Source organism: Sceloporus undulatus, chromosome 5, assembly GCF_019175285.1.
Source record: "Sceloporus undulatus isolate JIND9_A2432 ecotype Alabama chromosome 5, SceUnd_v1.1, whole genome shotgun sequence".
In the NCBI taxonomy this organism is placed as follows: domain Eukaryota; kingdom Metazoa; phylum Chordata; class Lepidosauria; order Squamata; family Phrynosomatidae; genus Sceloporus; species Sceloporus undulatus.
Genome location: NC_056526.1, coordinates 139,570,704 through 139,591,415, shown reverse-complemented (window position 1 = coordinate 139,591,415; position 20,712 = coordinate 139,570,704). Strand labels below are relative to the sequence as shown.

At 43.3% G+C, this 20,712-nt stretch overlaps 1 protein-coding gene across 4 annotated transcripts in view; it reads left to right on the top strand.

Moving 5' to 3' along the window:
• The window catches only part of NPY5R (neuropeptide Y receptor Y5), a 59,344-nt gene that overhangs the window by 31,518 nt on the left and 7,114 nt on the right, over window positions 1–20,712 (top strand). Inside the window, exons 3-4 of one of the 4 annotated variants that reach the window (XR_006104004.1) lie at window positions 3,921–4,016; window positions 5,102–6,321. The exons of the other annotated variants lie outside the window; for them this stretch is intronic. The gene's annotated coding sequence lies outside the window, so the exon portion shown is untranslated. Of the gene's footprint in view, window positions 1–3,920; window positions 4,017–5,101; window positions 6,322–20,712 lie in introns of those variants that run through there. 4 annotated transcript variants of the gene reach the window in all.

Below are 20,712 nucleotides of genomic sequence, written 5' to 3'. Positions count from 1 at the left end.
TATAGTATTACAATTAGGCAGACTGAAGAATTGCCCCCGGCAGCAGATGCTGGGAGATAGCCACAAGCTGTTCAAATCCTCTCACATCATCTGGTTTGTGGAGGGCTGTGGCTTTCCCCTAGGAAAATGTTCCTAGGTTTTCCCTACAAAGTGCAGAGGTGGAAGGTGAGATAGTTTTCTATTTAAATCTGCTTTTAAAACGTAGACACATATCTTTTTCCCTGGTAGATTATTTCTAGTCTTATCCCACTTTGGGGAAAAAACAGTTAAAGAAGATTTAAAGCTATGGTGGTGGGTGCTGTTGATGGAGAAGATTCTCTCATCTATACATTCTGCTTGATAGCATTTCCCACTCCCACCTCACTGTGTGAGTGTGTGTATACCAGTGTGGTATTGTTGTTTGAATGTTGGACTATGACTGTGAAGAGCAGAATTTGAATCCCACTGGGTTTGGGCAAATCACACATTTGAGCAAGTCACACATGCTCAGCCCTCATAAAAACTGATTATAGTAGGGTATCCATGTCAGAAACTACTTTAAGGCACATGGCAACAACAACATGACTTCAAGTCTCCTGTTGACTTACGGTGACTCCATGGATTTCAGAGGGTTTTCTTAGGCAAGGAATACTTAGAGGTGGTGTTGCCAGATCCTTTTAAATATAACCAACAGCACCTATACTCTGGCAGTCTCTCATCCAAGAACGCACCAGGGTTGACCCTGCTTAGTTCCTTCACAAATGAAAAAATAATTTTACACAGGTAATGGCTCCAGTGTCATGTCAAGTTGGGCCCAAATGTTGATTTACAGAATTGTAAAGATTGCAAGATAACATTTATGAATCAGTGGTAAGACTATAAATCAGTAAATTTCATTCTTGCAGGAAAGAACAAATAATTTTATCATTTTTCTCCTTGCAGCAAAAAAAGTAATCAAAAATGGTGCAGTCTTTGTATTGTTTGCAGTTTGGAAGCTATTCTATTTTTTTTAAATGCACACAGTTTTTCTGCATAGCAAACAACACTTTCTCTGCAGAAAACAGCAATTTCTATGCAAGGATGTTATTTTCTGCACAGAAATGCAGATAACCGCATGCCATTTTCACACATAATCTGTCATCCATTTAGGACTCTCATTGGTAAGCTTTCCTGACACACCAGAAACCTATTCTTCAACTGTTTTCTCAATATTTTTGAATAGTCTTTTCATCCCCCAGGTGTTTTTGGCCTGCAGTTGCCAGTAGCCTTAGCTAATGTAGCCAAAAGTGTAGGCAATAAGAGGCTTGTGACCCCAAAACATCTGGAAGGCCATGGTTGACTACCCCTGATTTAAAGACAAAGCAAAAAGAAACGTCCAAAGTTTAATTTCCATTGGAATAGATGTGTGAACAACAGGAGCATAGCTTAGTGCCTGAGGACCCAGAAGGAAGTAGTAAATGTGCCCCTTAGCTCAGCTCCCACCACCTCTTGTCAGGCAAGACAAGGGAATGGGACATGGCAAATGGCAGAAGGCTGCCCAGATTGGCTACTGTCCAAGAGACAATGTGGTACTTATGTGGTACTTAGGCCCTTAGTGAGCAACTGAGAAAGAAGGTATTTGGCTGCTTGGGACCACACTGGAGAAATTGTTTGTCCAAACACAGCTTCAAAAAATAGCTTCTATCTCAAACAAACAAACAAAAAATGCGGAAGCACCTTGTTTTGTAGTCTTTGTGTTGGGTTTATGCAGAGGACCAGCTTGTCAAATTAAAGTTCCAGATGACTGGTGTGAGTAATTATCAGTCATACACAACAGACTTCTACTAAACTGATGGATAATGTAGAAGTAGTGAAAAGACTATTGATGAAACTATAACTGTAACTAAGGACAGAAAATGTCAAACTGATGGCCATGTTAATAGAACTAACACATGGAGAACATTATAGTATAATCCAAGCCGTGGGCAGTCAGATAAGATCATGCAGTCAGATAAGTCAGTCAGATAAGATCATGCAGCAGACCAGCGTTTCAAATCCCAGCATGGCAATCTGTACCAGCCAAGACAGTTTTGCTGTCCAAGGTATGCCAGTGAAGGACACACTCACTCAGCCAAGTTGTAGTGCCTAAGACACCCAAAGACAGCCAAGTTTTGTTGACAATAGAGGCAGAAAATCCCTCAAGCTCCTTCCACAATTTAAAAAATAAAAATAAAATAACATTAAATAACAATTTACCTTCATGAAATCAAAATCTGCTTCCCGTGGCAGCTGCATTACTGTATCTAATGGCAGCACCAGCAATTCTGACCAGAGTCTCCCTAAGCTGTGAAATAGTATGGAGTTCTCCTCCATACCTTTTGCATTAGGCTGTCCTTTTAAGACTCTCTGCTCTTGCATATCCTTTGTAGACAAAGATTCTATAGATAAATGTTGAGTAAATAAAGCTGTGTATTTCACTGGCTTTATTGCTGCCTTGATAGCAAGCAGGATATAACCATTATTCACTGAAAAACTCATTGGTGCTCCTAGCCCGTCTATGCTCCTGGACAGAAGGTCAAAACATCTTTGGTAATTTAAGATTGCTCTGTAATAAGGATTGATTTTATTTCTAACTCTGTTCAGGTTGCTGTTGCTGCTTAAACTAACTTTCAGTGTATTGAGAATTTTGTGGAATTGCATGTATGTTTGGCCTGGGCTTCTGGGCAGCTAATTTAAGAAACAACCACAACCTGGAAAGACCAGCATGGTGTAGTGGTTTGAGTGTTGAAGTCTGGAGACCAGGGTTCAAATCCCTGCTTGGCCACAGAAGCCAACTGGGTGATCTTGGGCAAGTCACATTCTTTCAGTCTCACAGGAAAGCAAAGGGAAAACCACTTTGAATAAATCTTGCCAAGAAAATCTCATGATACATTCACCTTAGGGTTGCCATAAGTGAGAAATGACTTGAAAGCTCACAACAACAACAACAAAATATTGAAGATGGAGCAGGCTTCTTTTCTTTTGCTCCAGAGACTACAAAAGGTCCATCGTTCCCCTATGAAAGCAGATCTTTTCATCCACTTGTAATCGCTTCTTTTTTGGCACAATTGTCATCCCCACTAATTTGCGCCACTTCAGAATGCATGTCAATCATCTGTGCGTCATTAGTAACATAAGCAGCAGCCCAGGCAGCCTGGCTTGGGAACTATATATGTATATTTTTAAAAATAAATTGATAGAAGATTCGATTGAGTGGTTTTGCAATTACTTGCCTCATAACTGCAAAACCAATGAATCACATCTTCTATCAATTTTTTTTTAAAAATTAGAAGATTTGTTTCATTGGTTTTGCAACTATTTGCCTCACTGATTGCAAGTACAGCGGATCTTCATTTTTGTGGGGGATCCATTCAGGACCCCCCATGAAAACGGAGGCATGCGCATATCCAAGCCCCATAGGCTTGAATGGGGCATGTGCCCACAAGTGTGCACAGACCATGTGCCATGGGGGCGCAGCCAATTGGAAAGAACAGAGGTCACCCCTCCATGAGTATTCAAGTTCGTGGATCCCAGTTCCATAGGTTAGGAGGAGCGACTGTAGTTGCAAAATCTTCTGTCAATTTTATTTTATTGTTTAAATAAAATTATGTGCCCATAGGTCACACCACAACACATAATGAATATTAGCTCTGAGTAAATCTGAATAGATTGCTTTGTAAAAGTTGGGCAGCCCAAGTCAAATTGCTAGTCCCAATCAGGGAAGGCTCCATTGAATCAAATGCTACATGGCAAATGCCATTAATTCAATGGACCTCTTCTGACTGGGATTAGTAATTGGATTTGGGTCCATCTGTTTGGGAGATATTGTATGTACACAGCAGTTTCTTAAATGGACAAGGCAAGGTTGCTTTTAACAATGTTTTCCATCTTTAAAGAAAGTACCACTTCTGTTCCTTTGGCAGTGGAGTTGAATGTTAAGCCATGCATGTTCCACTGGGGACCAGCTACCTTGGCAGAAATGGCATAGCTGTCACAGAATATATAATCTAAAGTTCAGGGTAAGTTCAGTATGAAACATTAATTCACAAGTCTCCAAAAAGCCCACTCAAATGGGGCATGGAACTAAGCATTTTTGCACTTCTAACAATTTTTACTAAGAGATGCCTTTTAATGAAGCTTTTTTGTAACACCCCCTGTCTTGATGTCACCAGTAATAATGTCACAAATTTTGGTTTCAGCAGAGCTCAAGGAGTGTGCCTTCTGAATGGTCTGTGCAGGCAGGGATTGTGAAGGAGGCTCACAGTCATTACTGGCTCATTCCATGGCAACCAAGATTCACTTCAGTAAAAAGTTCAGTAACATTAATTGGAGAGAAAGGAGAAATAAATATTAATAATTGTTGCTATTAAAAATTATGCAAACATATTTGATTTGAATGTTCTTTTCTATGAGAGTACTTTAATCCCACTGTGTATACTTTTGCTGAAAGACTAGTGGTTTCTCTTAGTTATTGTTGAAAGTGCATTAATAAATAAAGAAATCTGAAGTTCCTGGGGCAAAGCTGATTGGTGATTTTAATGTCTCTCCCCCCCCCCTTCAAATGAACAGCATCCCTTTCAAAATAATAGGACCATTAGTGTAAGGGAAACTATCTCCCAACTTATGGAGGCTTCCTAGTACTGATCAAGAATGGAGGTGAAAACATTGTTATATAAGGCTACTAACTGGGAAAAGTTCTGACAGGGAAAAATCTTCCACAGAAGTAGCAGCATGCTTGTGTCTAGATTTGTAGTCTAGTAATGATCTCTGTATACTCACCTTGGTTACTAATTGAATATATGTACAGTTAAACAGAAAGCATTTCCATGTAGTTCAAGAATAGAATTGTCATGCTACACAGCAAACTAGATTTTACCCACATTCCAGGCAGTGTTTAGACCTCGATGTTTAGACCTGAACCCCAAGCTTTCATTTTTTCAACAGCGCATCTCTGACCCTTGTAGGAGTGGACCTATGGTGGGAAATGTGTAGTCACAGTTCTATCCAATTGTTCTGTGAAAAACAGGTCTTCCCCTTATTGTGTTTAGCCAGTGAGTGACATCTCACACTCATGAATGACATTTGTAACCTTTCTCCGTTCTAGTTTCCTTTGCTGGTGTTAGAGCTCTGCAGGAAAGTCTACCTTTTGGAGGAAGGTCTAGCTGAAGTCTGTTTTTTAAGGCTTTTTATAAAGACTGCACAGAAATCAGTGGAACTATTGGAGTGAAAAAGTGTGAAAGTTCAACAAAGTAAGGTAAAAGCTGCAGGCAGCGATTAACTCATGGAGTCTATTGTTTTTCATGACTTGCTTAATATACCAATATAATTTATTTTTATTAGATAGCTGTGGGGAGGGAGTTTAATGAAGAGCATTAGATTTTCATACTGTCTGATGTGGAAGGGAAAAGGCCACCCTCCTTATTGCCGCCTCTTCTCCACCTGACCTTGCCCAGTCAGCTGCTCTTGGTATGACCTCCTTGATTGGCTTTATCTCCCTCTTCTGCTGCTCTTTGCTTTGCATCAGTGGTAGCATGACTGCCATCATCTGCCTGCTTCCAAAGCAGCACCAACAACTTTGTATAGGTACTTCTTCTTTAGAAGTCAGTCAGGTAGTAGCATGAAGTAAAATAAGGTTGGAGAGAGATGGGGTTGTGGCTACAAAGAGAGAAGTATGAAGCCAGGGCACAAAGTGAAGCAAGCTGGAGAAAGAGAAGGTAGAAGATACATGGATGTGTGTGCAAGTTTCAAGAGAAGTAAGGTGTGGGGAAACAAGGTGATGGGAAAGACAAGGAAGGCATGAAAATGGAAGATGAGACATGCAAATGACAGAGTTCTAGAAGAAATGGAGGGAGACAAGGTGAAGGGGTGAGGTGAGGCAGGAGAAAGGAGACACGAGTGGTTGAGAGGCACAGTGAGATGTTGCAAGGAGCAAAATAGGGAAGCCTATGGTGATGGAAGTTGGAAGAGAGGAAAGAATAGTAGAACACGTGAGGCAAGAGAGGCTGTTGCAGAGTAAGGGAGAAAGGTATTTTGAAGGCATGAAGTAAGGCAAGAGAGGAGGAAGGAAGAGAGTGAGATATGAGGGTGCAAGCAGCAAGAGAAATAAATGCAGGTGGGACAAAGTGCAGGGTTTGCATGTCTGTCATTCCTTTCCTCTGCATGTTCCCCTCAATCAGATGGCAGTCTGGCTCAAGAGCTTCCTGTGATATGTTCATGAATATGTAGCTTTTTGTCATCAGTAAATAAATTGATTTTAAAAACCAACAAAACTGTATCGATCTGATGGCTATAGCACTTGAATTTACTGTGTATGGCAAAATGATGTTGTTGTTACATGTTACAGAAATGTGCATGGCCATTTTACATGGTTCGTGCCTTGCTATCAATCTTTTAAACAACCCTGTGGTGTAAATGAGAGGTAGTGATGTACCCAGTTCACATGGTAAATTCTGTGACAAGCAGACATTTGTCCATGGGTTCCCATGTTCCATGTCCAGCACATAAACTGTTGTTGTTGTTAACTGCCCACGAGTCAGCCTCAACTCATGGCAATTCTATGAATGAGTCCGTCTGTCCTCAACTGCCCCACTTAGGTGCTGCTGTGATCTCCTTGAGTCTAGCCATTGTTGTCTTCCTCTCTTTCTACTGCCCTCCACCATTCATAGGGCTCAGTCCCACTATGATTTAAAGTGAATTGCTGATCGGGTTATATGTGCCTCGTTCCCACTTGAAACCTGTTTTGATCCTACTGAGATCGGCTTCAATCATGATGAAGCGAGGCAAACACACAAAAAACCACTCTTTCCTGAGACTAGTTCTTTGCCGGTTCTTTTGAAAAGAAGAGATTCCACAACGTGTTCAACAAATGAAAACTAGGGATCTGAACTGCATTATTCTGGAGAGGAGGGACTGTGGCAGAGGGGTGTTTGCCTTCCCTCCTCAGTTTTTGGGAAACCAGCCATTCCACACACACACAGAGAGTGTTGCCTTTGTGCTTGTGGTGTGACCTGTGGGTGCATGATCATATATTTTATTTTTATTTTAAAAATGACAGAATATACAATCCATTGTATTTGCAACTACTTACAATTAGTCAGGTTGTGTGCCAGGCAATCAGGCCGAATGCAGCTCAGTGAGGCAAGTAGCTATAAAACCAGTAGATCACATATTCTGTCAGTTTTTATTTTTTTAAAAAAATACATAGCTCCCAAGCTGGGCTGCTCAAAAGGAAATGGTATGCTTGACTCACTCAGGGCTGCTGTGGGGCTGCGGGGTCGGGGGAAAGAGGGAGTGATTCTTCCTCCCCCCTCCTCCTCCTTGGCTTCCCAGACTTTACTTTCAAGTAGAGCCCAGGATCCTTGCCAGCCACATGGCATCACAGTGCCCCCCCTCGCTGCTGGAGCACCCTATTTACCTTATTTATTTATTTATTTACTTTCTTTTTTATTTCCATGAGACAGAAGAGCTCCATAATTGTGTGTGGGTTCCCCCCCCCATAGTTGGAGGGTTTCCATAAGTTAGAGTTAACTTGAGGAATCACAAGAGAAAGGTAGGGAAGATGGGTCAGTGTGTTGCAGCAAAGACAACAACAGTTTTGTGGCAGCTTGAAGATCAAACAACTTTATTTGGCATAATAATCTGCAGACTAAAATAACACCGCAAGCATCTCTAGTAGCTTGCACTCTGCTGGAAAATGCTGGAAGGATGCACCTTTGAAAAATGTATGACCAAAATCTGGGCTATAGCCCACTCTGGACCATAGCCCATTCTGACAAGTTTATACAAAAGCTGAGAAAAACAGCAAACTCAGAAATGACAATTTTTATGATGTCTGGTATCCCGTTATTTCTCATTGTGCTGATGAATGTTTCTAATGGTAACCTCCAATTCAAACAGATACATTTTTGGAAAGATGTGAATGAAGTGAAATGATGCGAATGAAGGGGCTTCTAGCATCCAATTTCTATTCTCAGACTTGACACACACACTGCTCACATTATAACACTAGCTAGCCCTGCAGTCTCTTGGGGATTCTCTCAGCCAGTTCATCACGTCTTCTTGGCTTCCACACTACATCCCAATATTCACTTATATGGCTATCTACTAACGTTGGCTTTAGACAACATCCTATCTCCTGCTTTATCCCTCATTGACCATTGGAACTTGTCACCTCATCTGTACACCTATAAAGCTTTGCATTTCTATCAATATTCTTACACACAGACTGCTATATAGGCCTGTCCCTGGACTTTCCACTCTACCCCATGCATCTGAGGAAGTAGGCTCAAATCTATGCAAGCTCCTGCTACCAACAAAAGAGCTACAAGATTCCTTTGTATACTGATTTTCCAGACTAGCATGGCTATGGACTTCTCACATGGACAAATGTATTCACTGTCCTGAAAAAAGAAGAAGGGGGTGGGGGTGGCAATCCGAAAATGCAAAAAAATTATGTTGTAGCTTATCACACGCACAGACAAACACAGCGTCAATCCAAAAGAGAACGCAGTGCGAATGCGAATGAATTCATCGCATGAGTACTACCCATCAGCTTTTTTATTTCGAATTAGTGTGTTTGCACATGCACAGGGAGGACAGGATCTCATGGCTGACAGTAATCCCATGGTTGAACTGGAGATGCATTTCATACTAACACAAATGCGAATTGACTGCGAATTCGCAGTGGGAAAGGATTTATAAATTTGATATGTTCCCGAATTCAGCAATTCCTGGGATGTCTCACGATTGCATTTGGATTGCCTTCTGTTTGTGTGAGACATCGTTTGAAAATCTTTTGCAAAATTACATGAAATACCTTGGATGACCCCGGATTAGCCGTTGTTAACCTTCCAATTTTCCCTGAGTGATAAAAGTCCTATGTGTTTGTATTCTCAGACCTGGTATATACACTAGGGCCCGTTCCGCACGGGCGTAAAGTACGTCCTGGGGATGTACTAGGGTTAGGCAAAGTGCGTGCCTTACGCACGCACCTAACCCTAGTACGTCCCCAGGATGTACAAAATGGCGACGCCCTATACACATAGGGGCTGCCATTACGACATCACAAACACGCCGCCTCTAAATGGGGCGGCGCGGATGTGATGTCGTCACGCCGCGCGAGGGTGCATAGAGCGCCCTTTCCCGAAACGGAGGTCCTTCTGTGGTTTGCATCGCTGGCGCAGCCTTTAGACAGCTGCACCAGGGACGCAAGGGAGCTCCTCCCTGCCGCCATCGGGTGTCATTGGGGCTGGAAGCCCTGAGGACACCCCTTTCCAGGCTGCGGGGAAGCGGCCTTTTGCCACTTCCCCGCAGCCTGGAAAGCGGCGGATTGGGGTCTCAGAGGCTGCCGCTGTGGCAGCTGAGGCCCTGATCAGGCGGGGAAAGGGCCAGTTACAGGCCACCCTAAACGGGTGGTCTGTAACGCTCCATTGTCAGGGATGATGGGAGTTGTAGCTCTTCACCTCTGGCTCGAACTCACCACCTTGTTACGCACCGGCGCTGACCAGTTTTGGTCAGTGGTTAAAGCTTTGCTCTAAAGCAGCAGAATTACAGAGAATAGGCTGAAGACCCTGACAAACTCTCCAAGCCTTCTCACTCGTGCTCCACAGAAGTCTTCACACTTCTTCAGGATCCAGCTGGCTCTTGTATCTTCACTCAAGACACCAGACAACTCAGTAGTCTTATATAAAAGATCTACTTTATTCTACTATGTACAGCTCCAAAACTATCCGATACTCCTCCACTACTACTACCCACTAAATACATTGGGATTCATAGCCATTATTATAGTCATTGGAAAACACCACCCACTCTTGTCAGTTTCCACCCAGTGGGCGTGTACAACCATTTTCATTGGTTCTCTTGGTTCATCCCACAATTAATGATTTCATCATCTCACCTTGTCCACTTAAACAATTCTCAGGTGTGTTCAATTATCCACTTTGCATTTCTGTCCTTGGCATTTAGGACTTGTTAATTGCATTACCTTTTACACCTGTGTGGCTTCTAATTGCTTCTGCTGAGTCATCCTGACTCTCACATACAAGTTTTATTTCATTCACTGTATATCCCATGTTGCTTTTTCCTTAACATCCATAATCAGCAAAATGATGCAGTGTATTATTATTAGTAGTAGTAGTAGTAGTAGGATTAGGATTGATATCCCACCCTTTCCCCAAAGCTGGGATTCAGAGTGCCTTATAATATTAAAAGTATAGTATAATGGATTCCTATCACTTCAAACTGTGTCATATGTGCATTGTCATAATTTTGAATATTCCTGTGCGTAAAGATGAAAGGAGGCTTAACAAATAGTGCCTTAAAGATAGAAAATCAGTACAGTAGGAAGCAGCTGGGCTTTCCTGTCTGGGCTTTTTTCTTTTTCTTTTTGCTTTTTAACTAGACAGGAGGAAGAGTTTTGAGAAGAACATAAAACAATTTCACCTGCAGCCTTAAGTAAAAAGGTCTACTTTGCTATCTCCAGAATGTAACTTACTGGTGAAGTGCAGCAAGTCAGGGTGACCAGATGTCTTAACCGCAAAGGAGGACAAAGCATCATTAAAATGTAGGGCATTTCAGGATAATGTAGGATATGACTTTCAGATAGCCCAAAATACTCCTAGAAATATCAATTCATGGCAGACCTTTGGGAATTCCCCCTGGACTGAAGGTTGAAATGGAAGACAGGTCCTGGAAATGGAGGACCAAGTCTGGTCACCCTGGTCAGGGTCCAAATGAAGGACCTTTTGGGATTCCCCCTGGACAGAAAAGGCTGCAATGAAAGACAGGTCCTGGAAAAGGAAGAACTCTGGTCTCCTTGGTCATGCTCAACATGGAGAAGAAGGAAGGACCCTGGCTGGACAGAATAGGCTGCAATGGGGGGCATGTTCTGGAAAAGGAGGACGCTTGGGCAAATCGAATGCCTTTGGCAGACAGACAATGTTCCTGGAGCTGGGAGGTGCCCACCTGGTTGGGAAGCGTGGCTCCTGCTGCCTCTGGAGCGGGGCTCCAAGGGGGGCTCGCTGGGCTGCCCTTGCCTGCCTCCCTCCTGCCATCCTCGCCTCCTCCTTCCTCTTAATCTTCAGCCCAAACGCCTGGAGGCTGCTGCTCCTGCTGCCACTTCAGCCTCCTTTGCAGGCAGAAGAGCCAGGCTGGAGGACGAGGCTCTCCGTCCGCATCTAGGGAAAGAGGTAGGAGGCGAAGCCTGGGGAGGAGGAGGGGAGGCTGCCCGAGCGAGGGGGGGGCGTCCTCCTTTCCCAGGACATGTCCTCCATTGCAGCCCTTTCTGCCCAGGAGGGATCCCCAAAGGTCCAACAAAGATGCATTTGGAGCATCACTAAGCTCTCACAGGAGGGGGGCTCTTGGCATGTCTCTTCTTCAGAGGGGGCTTGCCCTTGCCATCCTCTGAGGCTGAGAGCCTGTGACTTGCCCATGGCCGGCCCTGGAGTCGAAGCCTGGTCTCCCAGGGTTCAAAACATGGGGGCTTGATAAGCAGAACGCAAAGCTAACCCTCTTCATTTTTGTTTGGAATGAGCCTTTGGGGATTGATCTTTTCAATACAAGTGCTTTCAGCTTTTCTTTGCTCCTGTCCTCCTTTTTTCTGGGGTGTCCTCCATTTTGTGACAATTCAAAAAGGACATTGAGAAACTGGAGCGTGTCCAAAGGAGGGCGACTAAAATGGTGAAAGGTCTGGAAACCATGCCCTACGAGGAACGACTTAGGGAGCTGGGGATGTTTAGCCTGGAGAAAAGAAGGTTAAGAGGTGATATGATAGCCCTGTTCAAATATTTGAAGGGATGTCATATTGAGGAGGGAGCAAGCTTGTTTTCTGCTGCTCCAGAGACTAGGACCCGAAGCAATGGATGCAAGCTGCAGGAAAAGAGATTCCACCTCAACATTAGGAGGAACTTCCTGACAGTAAGGGCTGTTCGACAGTGAAACAAACTCCCTCGTAGTGTAGTGGAGTCTCCTTCCTTGGAGGTCTTCAAGCAGAGGCTGGATGGCCATCTGTCGGGGATGCTTTGATTGTGATTTCCTGCATGGCGGGGGGTTGGACTGGGTGGCCCCTGTGGTCTCTTCCAACTCTATGATTCTATGATTCTATGATTCTTCTCCTGGGAGACAGGAGAATCGCCCCTTAACCCAGCCCCTCAGCCAGGGGTGACCAGGCGTCCTCTTTTTCCAGGACACGTCCTCCATTTCAGCCTTGCCTGTCCAGGAAGAATGTCAGAATGCCCTCCATTTTGAGGATGACAAAGAAGCATCAATTGATCCTCGTCGGGTGTTTGTTTTTGTTTTAGCTTGTCTTTAGTCATGGGCCCTCCCTCTTTCTGGGATGTCCTACATTTTGCGGCGCCTTGTCCTCCTTTGAGAGGAGGGCATCTGGTCACTCTGGCCGCTTCTTCTCCTCTTCCCATCCATGCCCCACTTCTGCCCTCATTTCTGTGTTGTTAAAAAAGGATTTTTCCCAAGTGTGAAAACAAAAAAGGTCTGAAGTTCAATGGCAAGCCCCCAACTAGACTTCTTAAATCAATGGGAAGTCAATGTTTGTGGAAATAATAATAATTATAGTTGTTGATGTTGTTGTTGTTGTTATTATTATTATTATTTCTTACTGGCCTCCGAGGAGTTTATTAGACAAGGGAAATTGGAAGTATAATCCAAAGTCAGTCATGGGATTTAAAGTTACTGCATGATAGACTACCACACGCAATTTCAGGCAATGGCATGCTATTTTTGGGCAATGGGGAGTCAGTTCGAATGCAATTCAAATTCACGTAAATTCGCTGAACTAGTGAATTCACATGAATGCGTTCTGGCCCCACTTTCTTTTCATTTGAAATTAAGAGAAATTCCTCCCGTGTGATAAACTCCATAGTTAAAATACAGTCATTATACAAAGTACAAATATTAAGCTGCAGCTGTATGCCATGTTTATCTTACAATACATAGGACAATAATTAAATATAAAATTCATGTTTAAAATTCATGATTCAGAACTGCCTGGAGAGGCCTGCCAAAAGAGATGGGTCTTCAAATAAGTTTTATAAACCATCTGCTGGATCTTTTCCGGCTGGTCATGCCAAAGTTTTGGGGCAGCCGATGAGAAGGTCCTATGGATTCAATGGGTTTACTCTGGCTTTTGGACTTGTAATTCGGTTTAGGCCTTGGGGGGCTTGTTGTTGTTGTTGTTGTGTGATTTCAAGTTGTTTCTAACTCATAAGGACCTTAAGATGGTGAATCCATCAGGGGGGTTTTCTTGACAAGTTTCTTCAGGGGTTTGTTGCCCTTGCCATCCTCTGAGGCTGAGAGCATGTGATGTGCTCAAGGTCACCCAGTGGGTTTCCATTGCCAAGCTGGGATTCGAACCCTGGTCTCCAGTCACAGTCCTATGCTCAAACCACTACACCATGGATGTTATCAGACGAGAAATTGGAAGTATAATCCAATGGCAATCGAACGCAATCATGCAGTTTCACGGTATTGCATGAGAGGTGATCACATGCAATTCTGGGCAATGGCAAGCTATTTTCAGGAAATCCGAATTCACGTAAAGTTGCTGAACTAGCAAATTCACGTAAATGTGTTCTGGCCCCATTTGATTTTCATTTGAAATTAAGAGAAATTCCTCCCGTGTGATAAACTCCCATGCTAGCTCTCCTTTGGGGCCACCTGTGCCCAATTCGTGCTGAAAGAGAGAGATCTTGCTTTTGGTGCCCTTGTGCCAGGAGGCTTGTGTGGGTGTGCATGCCAAAAGAAATTGGAGATATTGGGAGTCAGTTATTGCTCTCATCTTATTTTACTCTGAATTGAGACCCCCCCCCCAAAAAAAAGTTTGGTCAGTTTAGAGCGGATGGGACACACACACACACACACACACAGATGCTCAAATTCAGGGGTAGGCAACCTGCGGCCCGCGGGCCGGATGCGGCCCGGCAAGGCCTTGGGACCGGCCCCAGCCTGGTCCTGCCGCCGATTGCCGCCGAGGCCTTTGGGGGGCAATTGTCTATAGAAGCCTCAGAAACATGCATTTATATTAACATTTTTTAAAAATCAGCAAATTTTTTCGCGTGTCCTCCATTTTTTTAAAAAAAAGTGTCTTCCATTTGAAAATTTTGTCCTACATTTGTCCTGGCTTATTTATATATTTAATTTTTTAAAAATTATTTAATTATTTATTTTTTGGCTTCGGCCCCCCAGTTGTCTGAGGGACAGCAACCCGGCCCCTGGCTCAAAAAGGTTGCCTACCCCTGCTCAAATTCTTATTCTTTTTTAGATTTTCCACCATGAACGTAGGCTTAATGCACTAAATCCTTTCTAATTTGCCTTGGCTTCTTTTACACCACTCGGGCGCGTTACAGACCGCCCCTTTGGGGTGGCCTGTAAGCGTGCCTTTCCCCGGTGTATCGGGGCCTCAGTGGTCAGAACGGCTGCCGCTGAGGCTCTGATCTGCCGCTTCCCCGCAGCCTGGAAAGGGGTGTCCTTGGGGCTTCTTCCTGCTCCGTGGAAAGGGCGCGTTAAGCGCCCTCGCACGGAGTGATGGCGTCACGTCCACGCCGCCTCGTTTGGAGGCAGTGCATTCGTGACGCCATCATGGCGGCAGCTGTGTGGAACGGCCGCCGCCATTTTGTGCGCACGGAGCGCGTGCTAGGGTTAGGGGGTGCAGAAGCACCGCCCCTTCCTAACCCTAGTACACGCTCCGCGCATACTTTAATGGCGGTCTGTAACCTGCCATAGTTATAGCACTATGGCTCTTACGACTCTATCATGACTCTGCCCTGGAGTTTGTAGTTTTGTCAGGCACTGACCTCTCAGACAGCATTGTTTGTTGTTGTGTGCCTTCAAGTCATTTCCAGCTTATGGCAACCCCAAGGTGAACCTATCACGGGTTTCTCTTGCGCAGTTTCTTCAGAAGGGGTTTGCCATTGCTGTCCTCTGAGGGTGAAAGAGTGTGACTTGCTCAAGGTCACCCAGTGGGTTTTCACGGCTATGTAGAGATTCAAACCCTGGTCCTCAGAGCCATAGTTCAATACTCAAACCATGACTATTTGATAATCTCCCTACCTAAATAGCAAAGCATAGGATTCCTTAGGATGCAACCCTGGCAGTTAAAGCAGAATCATAGTGCTATAACAGTGTAGTGCAAAATAACCTCCTGTGTGTGACTTAGCCTTCCATCAGATTCCAATTATTTATACCCTAGGCTGCTTTAAATTCTTGCTCTTTTGTAGAATATCTGGGAGGCTCTTTCTGAATACAAGGGAAATTTTCCTTTGATACGAGGTGGCACAGAAAAAACGATAACACTTCTACACACTGAGCTAGTTTGCAATTAAAATTTGACCCCATTTATAGTTCACCTAAGGGTTGTCATAGATTGGAAACAACTTGAAGCCACACAACAACAATAGTCTCCAATACCTTCCTTTCTAATAGGCTGCAGTTGGCTTGAACACAATTGCCAGAGGGTAAGTTCCATTGAACGCACTGAAAATTACTCTGAAGTGGGTATATTTACTGTGCTGTTGGTTAGAAAAATAATACATAGAAATAAAGAAAATTCTCTTCTATGGAGTGGACCATTGCACCATCTACCTCAGCATTATCTACTGCTGAGCTAGGGAACATGTGGATTTCCTGATGTTGTTAAACTACATCTCCTATCATTCCTTATCATTGCTTGTGCTAGATAGGGTTGATGGGAATTGCAATCCAATCACTGATTTGGAGAGCTACAGGATTGTCATCCATTGTCTACATCAGTGGATTTCAACCTTTTGTATTGTAAGTACAGTGGGCCCTTGGTATCTTCTGGGGGTTGGTTCCAGGTGCTTGGAGGGAAATAGATTAGGTGAACTAATTAGCATTTGCAAAGGTAGTGAGTGTGATTACACTGAAATCCCTGGTGGAAAGAAAAGTAAATCTAATATCAGTTCAATTAGTGATAATTGAGGGGAAAATATTATTGAGACAAATCAGTTGCAATTGAATTTACTAAGGAAGAAAAGTACAATTTTTATTGTCTTTTATTTATTTTTATTTATTTTCTAATTGCCCATGTTCAAGGCTGCTCATTTCCTGACAAGTGTTGTTTTAAGTAACTTTCCAAACTCATTAAGGTTAACTTAATTGTTGTGTTTGGTTTCTAGTTCAGCAATTGTCTACTGAAATAAGGATCACACAATCTCATAAATGTATTATTGGTCGGCAGGATTTGGCGGCCGGAGGGGACGGGGGGGGGGGGGGGGGGGGGGGGAGAGCAGGGTGTATAGTATAAACTGTTAGGAGAGAAGCACATCCTTTTCCAATCTGAATGCATTTTACATCTTGAGTAAAAACAGTGATTTCCCCTCTTCTAGCTAAATAGATGCAAGATATAGTCCATCAGTAATCTCAGAGCAAAGATGTGGTCATAGGGGAATGTCTTCCCCATGTGAACAGAAAAGGTGAATGCAAAATGAATGCAAACAGGGATAGATAACATTTTTTAAAAATCAAGAAATGTGCTTCTCAACTTTGTCATCACTGGAGGCACATGCACTTAACTTGAATAGGAACTGGTGTTATCACTCCAGCTGAAAGTGTTTTATTCTCACAAAGTTAGCAGCTGTAACTAGTTTTGACCTGTACTAGTGTTATCTGGATAGGAATGTCAGGGATGATGGGAGTTGTAGCTCTTCACCTCTGGCTCGAACTCACCATCTTGTTACGCACCGGCGCTGACCAGTTTTGGCCAGTGGTTAAAGCTTTGCTCTATAGCAGCAGAGTTTCAGAGAATAGGCTGAAGACCCTGACAAACTCTCCAAGCCTTCTCACTCGTGCTCCACAGAAGTCTTCACACTTCTCCAGGTTCCTGCTGGCTCTTGTATCTTCAGTCAAGACACCAGACAACTCAGTAGAGTATACTTTATTCTACTATATACAATAACTCTATATGCCCTCACAATCTCTACAATCTCCAAACTATCCACAAAATACATTGGGAATCAAAGCAATTATTATAGTCATAGTAAAACACCACCCACTCTTGTCAGTTTCCACCCAGTGGGCGTGTACATCCATTTTGATTGGTTTTCATAGTTCAGCCCATAATTAATTATTTCATCATTTCACCTTGTCCACTTAACAATTCTCAGGTGATTTCAATTATCCACTCTGCATTTCTGTCCTTGGCATTTAGGACTTGCTAATTACATTAGCTTTTACACCTGTGTGGCTTCTTAATTGCTTTTGCTTAGTCATAGTGACTCTCACATACATGTTTTATTTCTATCACTGTATATCCCATGTTGCATTTTCCTTAACAAGGAAAGCATAGCCACATTGTTTTAATTAACAGGAACAAAAGATTCAAGTAACAAGAGATAAGCAATCACGAGATGCACTGTACTGCAGGTTCAAGGGAAAGAAAAGGAATGGGGGGGAGCCCCATGTTCAGTCCATAACATCTCAGAAGACTGGGAAGAATTATTATCTAAAAGACCAGCTCTCCCTTACCTGGTGCCTTTCAGATGTGCTAGACTTTACCTCCCACCATTCGCAGCCAGCTCCATAATGGCTGGGACTTAGGGGAGCCTATTGCATCTGGATTTGAGGAAGGCTGGTATAGACTGTATGCATTGAGCTATTGTCTGATTTATGATCAGGCAGCTGCTTATGTACTCAGCTTCTAAGTATTGTCCAAAGCTTTCACGTAGTGGCAATTCGTGTGCCGCAGTAGCTGCTCTGCCACTGGAGGAAAGCAGTTATCAGCAGATAGAGGCAGCAGCCTGTGGCAGCATGTGCTAAAACTGATGAAGTTTGTTGTCAAAGTGCCAGGCCACAAGTCTCCTCATTTATGTATTTATTTATTTATTTATTTATTTTGCTGCAGAAACCAGGTAATGTGCCCATAGAGATCACTGAGGTGAGACAAGAAAGGCCGCCTGTTCATCTTGTATCATTCATGTGGAACAATCCTTGTGCGAAGCAAGTGCTTGTGTTTCTGAAGAACAGCACCTGGAGTCTGGGAATCTACCAGCCTATCGTCTTTGTAACAAACCCCTTTGATTCATCCCTATTTATTTATTGGCATCACTGAGTCATCTGTGTTTACTTATTGAGAGAAACCAGCAGTACAATAGGAAGGCATTTTCATCCTAACAGCAAACCAGCTCATGAGAGAGAATGGAAAATTATGCCCTGGCCATTGTTGTCTCAACTCTGTGTTTGAAGCTGTAGAATCATACATTTCAAAGGAACCTCAAAAGGTCTTCAAATTCAGGAGTGAGGTGAAACCTTCAGCCCCCATAGGGGAAGAGGTGTTGCATCAAATGTCAAACACACCACGCATTTGTTCATTCACACATCATGGACATATTCTTCTCCTTGTTCATATACACACATATAGACTCCCCTCATGTCTGTATGAAGGGGTACACCCTCACTGGGCACTGTCATCATAACAGCTCTGGTTCTAGTTCTGCTGGGAAGAATGGCTCATGGAAATTATTCTCCTCATATACCTGGTTTTGAGAAGAATCAGTCCTAGCAGAAATGGGGTATGCAGCTGGAGTCATCTCTGTATGACTTGCTTCTTAACAAAACTAGTTGGTTCTAGGCAGGCATGGAAAGTCATTGTGGCAGCGGTAGCGCAGGGGAGATTTGTAGAGGCAAGGCACAGGTAAGCTGTATGTTCCCTACCCTGATTTAACCCAGCCCAATGCCAGTTCAGGAAGCCCACTATTACAGGTGACCATGTAGCCACTGCATCTGATGTGGAGTCCAATATACCTTATTTTGTGCAGCTGGGATTTCTTGACTCAAAAAGTGGCATGTACTACTACAAATATTATGGCATCCTGGAAATTAAGGTTAACAGTCTAATAAATCTACCGATAACACACCTAAGAGGTCTGCTTTGTTCATGCAAATGTTTTCCCACAGTGATTTGGCTGAAAAATAGTTTAGAAAAGGTATTCTTGGGGATTCTTAATGCCCAGAATCTTCTAGCCAGCTTGATCATGCTGGCTGCAGCATGCTGAACATTGCAGTCCAAAAATGTAAAACCTGTGGGCTCGAAATAGGATACCGAACTGCATGGCTCCTTGGTTTGGACCAGAAAGGCTGTGCTGTTTTAAACTCTTCAGTCTTCTTTGTCTTCTGCTTTAACTTATACTTCCACTTGAGCCCTCTGACAATCATAGAATCATAGAATAGTAGAGTTGGAAGAGACCACAAGGGCCATCCAGTCCAACCCCCTGCCATGCAGGAAATCACAATCAAAGCATCCTTGACAGATGGCCATCCAGCCTCTGTTTGAAGACCTCTAAGGAAGGAGACTCCACTACACTCCGAGGGAGTTTGTTCCACTGTCAAACAGCCCTTACTCTCAGGAAGTTCCTCCTAATGTTGAGGTGGAATCTCTTTTCCTGCAGCTTGCATCCATTGCTCCGGGTCCTAGTCTCTAGAGCAGCAGAAAACAAGCTAGCTCCCTCCTCAATATGACATCCCTTCAAATATTTAAACAGGGCTATCATATCACCTCTTAACCTTCTCTTCTCCAGGCTAAACATCCCCAGCTCCCTAAGTCGTTCCTCACAGGACATGGTTTCCAGACCTTTCACCATTTTAGTCGCTCTCCTTTGGACACGCTCCAGTTTCTCAATGTCCTTTTTAAATTGTGGTGCCCAGAACTGGACACAGTATTCCAGGTGGGGCCTGACCAAAGCAGAATAGAGTGGCACTATTACTTCCCTGGATCTAGACACTATACTTCTATTGATGCAGCCTAAAATCGCATTGGCTTTGTTATCTGCCACATCACACTGTTGACTCATGTTCAACTTGTGGTCTACTTGGACTCCTAGATCCCTTTCACATGTTGTCTCCTTAAGTCAGGTGTCTCCCATCCTATATCTGTGCTTTTCATTTTTCCACCCTAAGTGCAGTACCTTACATTTCTCCATGTTGAATTTCATTTTGTTAGCTTTGGCCCAGTTTTCTAGTCTGTTCAGGTCATTTTGAATCTTGATCCTGTCCAAGGTAGCACTATGGTAACTTCCTTCATTTTAAAAGGTCATGCAAAGAGCCAGTGATAGAGGAGAGACTGCAAGGCATTTTTCAAGTAAGAGCTGTGTGTCCAGATGGACATTCAGTCTTAGCCTTTGGACACATACAATTTAATCAGTGAGCCAAGAACACAGATGCAGAATGGAAGTTTCACTCCCTAAAGGTATCAGCTAATGTGTCCAAATGTATTTACATCTCAAGATTTACTTCCTGGTTTTTTTTAATCAATATCTTCTCCATCTGAATGTGATGACTGTATGTATCAGGGAAGCTTCTACTAGTAAACCATTTGAATGAGAAGATAAGGGCATCCAGTAGTAGTTTCATTAAAAATGCCTTGATGAACTGTGGTTTTGTAAAATAAAAATAAAAATGAGGAAGTAGATTGAAGTCTATGAAAGCTCATGCTGCCAACGTCTTTCTTTCAGTTAGTCTCAAAGGTGCTACAAGTTCTCTCTACATACTGATTCTGCAGACTAACATTGCTATATCTTTGAATTATGTGGCTTAGTGCTAAAGCAAAAGGTTCAATCATCCCCTATTAGGCTGGAAAAAACCCTGCCTGAAATGTTTGCAGCCAATGTAGAACAAATACTGTAGTATCTCACTGGATTGAACAGTGACCTAACTCGATATTAAGTAGCTTCCTATATTCCTAGAACCCTT